Here is a 10,353-nt window from a genome sequence, read left to right as displayed (position 1 = left end):
TCTCTTAAAGTTTGGGGTTTTTTTCAGATCTGCTGGTCTTTGAATATACTTATATGCTCTTGTTTTAATTAGTGGAGCAGAACACATATAGCTGAGGAATCTGCTTTTGTTCATGTTCCTGCCTGTCAGAGTTTGCTCTTTTTGTCCACTGAAGCAAAGAAGCTGCTGAATGTTTTCTGGTTAAGTGTTTTAATCTATTTTTGTGTCTATTTAGTCTTCTTAATAAGAATATTCCAATTTTTGTTGTTTTTATTTCTGAGGATTATCTTGAGAGGAAGCTTTTTAATAGTTCTGAATGTGTTGAAATAAATGGGAACATCTTCATTTCAATGTTTACTCTTTCCTTCCTCCAGAATGACAAGCTTGTTTCATGATTGGCTTCCATACATGTTTTTGGTCTTAACCAGATTCATCCTAGTAATCATGGTTGACTTAAAGCCATTCCTGTAACTTACGTAAACTATTGCAAGAACTCGGTAGACTGTTTGTTTCCTACTGTGCTGCTGATAATTAATCCTTATCAAAACACTGTTCCTTTTAGTCTTGAGCGGGCAGCTTTTGTTGTAGCTCTTACGGCATGGCTTCAGTGCTTAGCCCTTCAGTTTTTCTTTAGCTTTTTGTTAACATTTTAATCTAGGATTTTATTCCACAAATCCTCTGTCATCATAATTAGCTTCATAAAAACTCTTAATTGTTCGTTCGTCCTCTGTCCTGGCATTTGTGTAGTGACAGCCCAGGTATTAGATAAGATTGTCCTGGTTTTATCTTTTGGTCCCTGTGACCTAATTATAATTCTTTCTCTCCCTCCCTACCTCTACATATACACACACGCCCTTCTGATGGTAGCTTTTTGACTAGGTCAGTGTTTCGTGCCATTTTATGTTTACTTGCCTTTGCATCCTTTATCCTACCCAAGAGGCTCCAACTTGATGAATGAACACTCAAGGATACTTTTTCATCACATCAGCTCTGTGTTTGGGGATGTTGGAATCCATCTGTCCATACCACCTGTGCACGGTACCTGCCACGTGTACGTTCTGTTAGTCTTTTGCAGAAATACGTGATGTTTTTGGGGTCATTTATTTGAACTGCTCAACCATTAGTCATGAAAACACATTACAATGTGCAGGAGTTAAGTTCCCTTCTAAATACGCTTTGGTTGTGTTTTGAGATATCTCCAGGAAATAAGTCACTGGCACCTGAGCATAGGCCTTGATGCTGATAATGAAGCCAGGATTTTGTTTCCTGCTTGTTGACCTATTATCAGGCACTGTGACGTGAATTGGCAAGACTTGCTTTTGCTTGCCCTACCTCCTCCTCTGCTGCCTCAACTCATTTAAATCCAAGCTATTCAAGGCAGGACTTTGCTTTCAAACATGCTCAGTGTCACATGCGTTCTGTAAACTATAAACAGTAATTTCCTCTGACTCACTCTGTTGTCCGACGATGGCCATCCACAGGTAATTTGTTACAAAAATCTCAGCTGAGCACTTGCCTGCTGCTGCCTCTCTGTCCGTGTCTCAGCAATAATAAGACAGATGGGAGAGGGACTGAGAAAGTTGCTATAAATGTCACCATCCCGTGCAGGAAACATAATAGCAAGTGAGGACTGTTACTTGCAGCTGTGACTTAGGCTCTGGCAGGGTCAAGTGCATTGTTTGCCCAACAGAAAGTTAGGAAAACATGAAAATTAAAACTACATTAATTCAAACTGTAATTTCTGCTTCCTCTCCTCCTTGAAGACTTGAGTGTGTGCTGTAGCTGGGAGGCTCTGACCTATCAAGATGGATTTTTTTAAGTAAGATTTTAGAAAATCTGGAAAAGTAGCTGATTACTGTTTTCAGTTGTGCTATTTAAAATACCAGTTGAAATGCTCATGCCCTTGCTCGACTGACCATGAGCTCACTTGGAGTTTTAATGCTGTTTTAATGAATTAATCACAGCTATTAATTGCTCTGTAGACAACTGAACAGCAAAGAAATTACTGTTGCTTTCATCTTTACACCTGCTGTGGTTTTGATGTGGAGCAGTGTGTTTCCATCCAGCCTAGTTCTGTCTCTATAATTTAAAAATGTTTTCTTCTCTTCTTATTTTTTCTTACCTGTCCAGAAACCTCATGCAAATGATGCACGTGTCTACTGTCAGGATGGAAACGCAAAGGCACTGTGCCTGCCTGACAGCAAACCTAGTGTAGTTGCAGCATAGCAATGGAGTGGCTCCTACAGGAGCCACAGGGCTGCTGAGAGAAACTAAACCCTTCTGTCTGCCCTTCACCTTTACTGTCCCTTCACCAGCTTCAAGACAGAGAAGGGGTGCCCATATAAATAGATCCTGCCGTTGCCCAAACTCACACAGAGGCCTGTGGTACATGTGCACACCCATATGTACAAATGCCTCAAAAACCCACAGGTACCCGTGTGGTGACCCACAGAATGCAAAATGGGTAGGCACTGCAAAGTTACCTTAATCCAGCAGCTGTAGCACTGCGAGGTGCTGGCTCATTTCAGGTTTAGGTGGGCTCAGTCCAGCTGGAACAAAGTTATGGGGATTGGGGGATGGTGAAGCATAGTGGTGTTGTTCTTCCTGGGCAGTCTGAGGCTCTGCATGGCATAAATGAATCTCCAGAGACATGTGCAGGGTCTGTGCTTCAGATCTGTAGCTGGCACAGGGTGCAAATTGACTAGTGAACAAGGGCAGTGATGCCGATGCTCTGGGCTCCTGTGGGGTTTTGTCCTAGTTGTTAACAGTGTAAAATGGTTTCCACAAGCATTGAGGCTATTTGGCTTATTCTCTTGGGCCTTCTTTTGTGTAAAGCGGGCTCGCTTCACTGCAGTAGATACTGGAAACGCACGATGCTTCTTAGAAGAAGAAAAAGGTTCTGATGAGAATTTTCCTTTGATGTGAATGTTAATTGGCAATTTATGCCTGCCTCTTTCCTGTTGCTTTTGACTAATTTTCTCTTTTTTTGCTGTTCTCTCTAATTTCAGTTTCTTTCTTTTTTTTGCCTGACTTACCCTCTGTCCTTCACACCATTTTTTTTCTTTCTCAAATGGAAGATAAGGCTCTGATTTCTTTTTAAATCCTATTTCAAAGCTCTTTATGTTCTGATATTTCTCCAGTGTTTATAGCAAAGCAAGCTTATATACAACAAAGCAAAAGCTGACAGAGTGCCTCTAATTTCCATTTTTCCCTTAAAAGTAACAGGCCCGTCCGTACATGCTGTCCTTTCCAGGGCTGACAGCAGGAAGGTAATGAGCTGTACTGTTAGAGGATGAAGATAGACTTGGAGGAGCACAAGCAATGCTGAGGTATTTGATAGCAATGCAAGGGGAAGAAGTGGTTGAATTTCGGCAACCTATTTTGTACCTGCCTCTTGGGTTAGAGGGGAGAACTGATCTATGTACAAGACATCTTCTAAATTTCCATTTCATAGCAGCAACTCCTCTGCAGTGCATGCCAAAGATGATTTGTTAGGGATTGATGACAAGGGCACATGTTGTGTAATTTCATTCAATAAGTAAACACCAGCCTCTTGCCAGCGCTGTCAATATCCTGTGCATTACCTGTAACTGGAAACGGAGTTAAAAGATTGAGCAAAGTTGTCTGAATTGCTTTGACAGAGAACCTGGCATGAACCTGGAGTATGTAATCTCAGTTCTTCCGGTAATTTTCAGAGTGCAGCTACAAAGCAAAGAGCAGTGAGAGAGTACAACGCTGTTCCTCAGAGCAACATGGGGTAGGGTAAGGAGCTCTAGAAGCATAAGGAGTTGTCAGTGAGAGTTACGAAGAAGACCTGGAGAGCAATGCAGTAGTTTGCAAGCACAGAAACTACCTAAGATCACCTACAAAAGGTAAGTTTTTGAGAAAGAAGAGACCTACTAAGACTACAAATCCTTAATTCGACCTTTTGTAATAAGGTAGTCATATGAATGTGAGCATAATAGATGTGGCTTGACTGAATTACTTGGGGTAGTATAACTGGTAGCTTAATCTTGAAGCAGAGAAAACTCACAAAAATTTAGGACCTGTCAAACTTTTACCTAGAGATACGTGTTTCCAAGCACAAAATTATGCCTATTTTTGAAAAAGAACAGGAGCAGCGTCATCGAGTTGCTCAGCAGAAATCAAGTAAAGTAAAAAAATAGACCAGAAGTTGCTGGATGTCTTTATTTTCTTTATCTGGCTAAAAAGTGAAAGCATTTACAAAAATACCTATGCAGGAAGGTAATAATGACAGTAATGAAGGTAAAGACTGTCTCTGAGGGAAATGCAAAACATGATACAAACATCACACAAGCAATGCTATTCCTTAAATGGTAATTCCTAAAGGACGTAGTTGAAAACAGCCAGAAAAGGCTTCCTGTCTCAGCTGTCCACCCAGAATTTCTACCTGAAAACCTAAAAAAGCATAGTGACCAAGGAGGTAATTTATCCATGGGGAAAATTCTGTCTTAAAGCTCCCCTTGTCACAGTATCATAATATGAGCTTAGAGATGGTAGCTGCAACAGCCCTGGATTTTCTATCGGAGTTTGTTGAGTGGCAGAGGGGTTTCTTAGGTCTAGTTTTCCAGCAGGAGGTATGTGTCACCCCACAGTAAACACAGCGAGGGCATCTTCTCCTCTTCCATTCCCCTGAAGCATAGATTCCCTGTCAACACACATCTTTGGTCCCTCTGGTCGGCAGATCCTTGCTTTATGCACTCAGCAGTTCAGCTCCTCCTTAGGACACTGGGGAAAGGGAGCAGTTGCCACCAGATGGAGAACTGTGAGGCAGGGTAGGAGCTGCAACTGATTTTGCTGGCAGAGAAGGCAAGGTCGTACTGCAGCACTGAGAAGTGGAAGGCTGCAGGGAGAGTGTGTGGAAAGCCAGAGCAACTCCAGCAAAGGCTGGTGTGTGTCACATCTTGAAATACAGTTAATGGTAGTAATGGCTCTACAGACCCATTTTAGGATGAAGATATTCAAAATACAAGGACTAACCTTTCTCCAATAAAGACTATGTCTGGTTATTAGAAGAATTATCACTTTTCATTAGGATTAAAAGAATCCTCTTACCCAGTGCTCAAGGTAGAATAAGTAGTGGAGAAAATCATACTCACTATGCCTGAGAGGAAGGCAATTTTGGTGGAACTACATTTTCAAGCTCACCAGTGTATCACTTCTACTCACATAGTGCATTTTCCTAAGTGTGTTCAGTGATTGTGGCCCAGTAGTGGGTTCCCAGGGGCTGGGTGCAACAAGCTGGAGTGGGCAGTGAGGCACTGGGGGTACTGTTACAGGATCAGGTGAACACAGGCTTCCTGTTTCTGCAGCTTCATCCAGTCAGACAACTGCTGTTATATCACCTCTGCTATCTGAACTTCCATTGCAGTCATCTGCTTAAACATAATTTTTGAGGTGAAAAGACCAATTCAGAATGAGTGCTCTTATATCAAGTGGATGTCCCTGGGTGAAAAGCCTGCATTCGCTTCTTGCAGATAATTAAGTATGTTTTAGCACTGAGCCTTTCAATGCAAAGACCAGCCATAGCCTGTCCTCTCATGTGCCTGTTCCTGCTCGCTTTCAGCAGTACTTTTCCATGCCACCTGAGTAGAGGTAGGCTGCTCAGCTTTCTCCAACCCACAATCCACAGTATCCCGAGGAATATTTAGTAAGCTAAAGGAGTCTCATGTCCAAGTGTGAACAGCAAATTGTTCCAGTGTGAAGTCTGATATAAGTAGGTTTACCAAATGTAAAGAAACACAGATTCTAAATGAAGTTCAAGTCCCAAGTTTAATTTATGCCTCTTTAAATCAGATAGTACGGATTTGCTTTTACTACTGGGTTGACATTAATTTTATTTCAATAGATCTATTGCTCAATATGCAAAATATCAGTAGTTATTTCTTCAGCATAAAATTAAAAAAAATAAATTATATGATAATTCAGAATTTATAAGTAGTTAATTTTGGATATTGGTTTTGGGGTTTTTGTTTTTTTTTTTAACAACTCTGTCAAACATGTTAAGCAGTTAAATAAGTTTGAAGAACAGTGTGAAGAAAAAAATTCTGATTTAAATAGTGCTTTTTTGTTTCTATCCTGTAAATCACAAAACAGCTGCAGAAGCCGTGGGGAACTGGGTTGGTGGCTGGGCTATATAAGTACCCATCACCTGCTTCTGTACCTCACGATCAGCCACCAACACCTCCTCTGCTCCCAGCAGGCAGCCTCGGTCCAAGCTGAGCCACTGCTGCCTACAAGCATCCCTTGCCTGTGTGCACACAACCCTGGGGAGTGATTCTGCAGAAGTCCCTTGCCCATCAGCTCTGCCCGAGTTCATGTCACAAGGGCTCCTGGAGTAGCTGGTGGTGAGAGGACTGGGATCCATCCCTGCTGCAAGCAAGCACCTTCTGGATGGTATGCTGAGTACAGCAGCACTGGAAATTTCCTTCTAAGAAGACCCACAAGATTGGCTGACATTTTTCCAGCAGAGAGTTGGACAGGGCATTCCAGAAGCTGTGTTGCCCTGCAATACAAAGACAATTCTATGATCTCTGCCCAGCATGACAACCAGTACATAAGCTGTTGTACAGCTACAGGGGAACTGTTTTTTTGGCTAGGGGAAGCAAAGTCAGGCAGACAACTGGCAGACAAAGTTTCAGTCACACTACGTTAGTCGGCACTCTATACAGGCCTTCATTTCATTCCTCTTTCCCAACTATCCTCTGTGGGCAAAGGTCAGGGAAAGACAGTATATTAGATAGATCCTTTTCTGATTCACGTATTCTTACGTTCCTATTAAGTATTCTTCCTCAAGAGATAAGGGATCAAGAAAGTTGATTGACAGGAACCACCTATTTAGGCTGCCATTATTCTAAAACCTGGAGCTTCCCAGGAATCCCAGTATTATTAACATGGCTCTAATCTCTTGTAAACATTAAGGCTAATTTCTTAAGAGGGCTGTTGGATGACACACCTATGCTTGCTACAAAAAAAAAAAAAAATAGCAGGGGGGAGGGGAGGCTAGAAGACAAAGCAAGTCACTTTGGAGAGATAAAAGAAAAAAGTTATTTTCCTTGGCCATGGAAGCTACTTTTTCACTGTTTTTTCTTTTTCTAAATGCAGTAGGAACAGGCTGGATGGAAATCACGTGAAGAATTCTCCAGCTATATCACAGTGTAGCCTATGGATCCTGATCTCCCTTCCCCCTTCCTGATGTGCAGAAAACATAACCAGAAAATTCAGTAGATTATATACAAGTGACTCCAGCTGGAGGCTGCAACCATGCTACACACTCTTCCAAAACTTCGTTCCTTCTGCAAAGCCTCTTAAAGCGAGGCATGTTTCTTTTACATGTACCTCACATGTTTTGGGAACATTTGTCTTTCAAGAAGATCAAAAGGACATTCCTAATACCAGCCATTTGTCCTGTAATATTAGGAGCTCACAAATTTGTTTCCACGTTTAAATGACAGCTTTGGTTCTATAGGTGCCACACTTTGGCTCATATTGAATATCTCAACTTACAATATTGTCACTATAAAAGTCTGTTGAAAGATTTAAATTAACCAAACTGAGGAAGTAAAAAACCACAGCTGCAACAGTTCTTACAGTTTGTCTGCTTTCATGTACTTTTATTGTATTCCCTATTCTTCTCTAAGCACATCACTGTTGTATTGAAGCTTCTCCTGCAGATTAATTAGCAAAGAAATGAGCATGCTTTATCCATTCTTTTTCCCTCCCCATCCTCGGGGTATATACAGACATTGGTCAGCTTGCTCTTGAAAATTATACACTCTGTTATTTATGAAGGTCAGATTAATTAAGTATTGCTTTATGTATAACTGCAGTTTGGAGTGGTGTTATGATGTTTACGTTAGCATTCAATTTCCAGTTCCACCGTCACTGAGAAAACAGTTCTATTGTAAACAATTGCCTCGTGCCAGGAATGCATGAGCCAGGTGAATGAGGCCATGAGTGATGACTACAAACCAGGCAAGCTGGGAGGGCAAACAGTTTCCCTTGAGATTCTTTAAAAGAATCAGAAAAGTCTGCTGGGGAATTCTTTGGTAAATTATATGCAGTTCATAATATCTTCAGGTTGGAATAGACTTCTCACACAGAAATACATGACACTTTAAAATGCAAAAAACAAAAGAAGTGCAAGCATTCTCAGAGCTGAACTGTCAATCCCAAGGTTGTTAAGGTGACCTCTTAGCCAAAAGAAAAAAGCCGTATGGATTTCTCCATGAAACCTACTGTAAGGGAACTCCACCTTAGTCTAGAAGGGCTTTTAGTGTTCAGATAGTGAACATAACTGTGACTGAACAGGACCATATCATGAGTTCAAGGATTCTCAAGGTCCCCTACCAATATGTTTAACTTTCATCTTGCTAGGGGTTAAGTGTAGATGATTTTTTGCACTCATGTCCTCACCTCACCTCACCTCAATCTTGAGAGTTATATTGTGAAAGACATTTATCTCTGTCTGCTTTGCTTTATCTCTATACTGCTTTGAAAGTCTCAACATCTTCTGTGGTGGAAGTCTATAAATAGTCTATAGTTACTATCAGATTAATCTCCTCTTTTGTGTCATTTGATATTGTTAGAAAGACAACACATATAGACTGTCCTGTATGTAAAAGATGAAATGAACACATTTGGTTGCTACTTTTTCCTGTCCACATCTTATTTTAACTTCTGCTAAGAACATACTTAATGTATTTTTCTTAGCTGTATCACTAATCAACTTCCATTGTTATCACTGTAGCAGCTAGCATTTTATTATGCACAATTTCTTCCTCTTACTTCCTTGTACCTCCACCTCTGTAGCATTGAACTCAAAACGCCACCAAAGACATATTTCAGTTCAATCCCGTTTCAAGGCTAGTCCTTGGTTTTCTCATCCTTTTACTGCATCAAATTCAGGTTCTTTGTTCTCACCCTGAAAACTGCATAATCCCTGCCCACAATTCTGTTTCCATTTCCACCTACTCACTACTTCTAATCTCCTCTCCAATATTATTTTCACGCCCTTCTGCACACCCTCTTGCCTGGGGGATTTTGTTTTTTCTTCTTCCTTTTTTTTTTTTTTTTTTTGGTAAACTGTTTTATACAAGCCAACGACTGCATATTAACTAGGGAGAAAAAGTAATTTGAATGAGTTTTTCAGTTATAAATAATTATCCCTTAAATTAAAATATACCAAATGCAGGTATTTGTACTAAATAAATATCTAAATATCTAAGTTAAATATATGGAATTATTTTATTCAGACTGCTCTGGAAGGTTTTTTTGTTTGTTTGTTTGTTTTAATATTTATTCTAATATTACACCTTTAAGATGAAACCCATGCTTTTATCTTCTTCTAATGTGAATAACATGAAAAACCTGTAGCTTCACTCAGCATGGGACACCACACTGAAAAAAAATTCGGATTTAGAAGAAGAGAGCAGTATGAACTTCAACTGCAGGCAGCAGAACCTGGTGGAGCTTGACTGCACTGCAAACCAAGTCTCACAGAATCTGCATCTGTTTTTACTGGAGGCAGTGATGTAAAATAGGCTTTAAAACATGCCGTGATAAAGTCTGTTAATTATATTTCATAAAACTTTTATGCTTTCTACCTCACTGATACAAGATGTTTTCACATACAAGGGAGAGCTCTGTGCTATCTCATCCCTTTACAACTGCACGTTGCAGGAAGGTTCTGACACATCTTCACCTTTTTTGTCATCCAGTTGGTAACCTCAGGCAATGTATTAAAAAGTTTGTGTACAAACAGGTGCTTAATATTTAATACGTTTTTGTAAGCGCATGAGAAAGGCAAGATAAGAGCAGGATACTGCCATACTTTGGCAAACTCTGACAGGCTGAGAATCACAGAATCACACAGGTTGTTAAGGTTGGAAGGGACCCCTGGAGATCATCCAGTTCAACATCCCTGCCAGGGCAGGGTCACCCAGAGCAGGTGACACAGGAACGTGGGCCAGGCTGGACGTGGCTTTGAGCAACCCGCTCCAGTGGAAGGCGTTCCTTCCGTCGGGAGGCCCTTTGGAACAGGATCATCTTTAAGGTCCCTTCCAACTCAAAACATTCTGTATCCTCCTCTTCCCCCTTCCCCTCCCGCACCCGGCTGTTCCCGCCCCACGGACGGGGCGCTCAGGGCTAACCCGGAGCTCACACGCCTCCGCGGCGAACCGGCGGGCACCGCCCACTCCGGGGCGGGCGGCAGCGGCGAGCCCACGGGCAGGGGACCGCCCTCAAGCAGCCCTGCCGCTCAGAGCCGTCGGTACCGCCACACAGGCCGGGCTGTTCCCCGCTCCCTTCCGGAGGTGCCGCCCCGGCAGGGACCCCGCGGGGAGGTGGTGGTGG

Source organism: Myiozetetes cayanensis, unplaced genomic scaffold (genome assembly GCF_022539395.1).
Source record: "Myiozetetes cayanensis isolate MyiCay16 unplaced genomic scaffold, myiCay2020 scf1, whole genome shotgun sequence".
Taxonomy (NCBI): domain Eukaryota; kingdom Metazoa; phylum Chordata; class Aves; order Passeriformes; family Tyrannidae; genus Myiozetetes; species Myiozetetes cayanensis.
Note: the sequence above shows the minus strand (reverse complement) of the source record.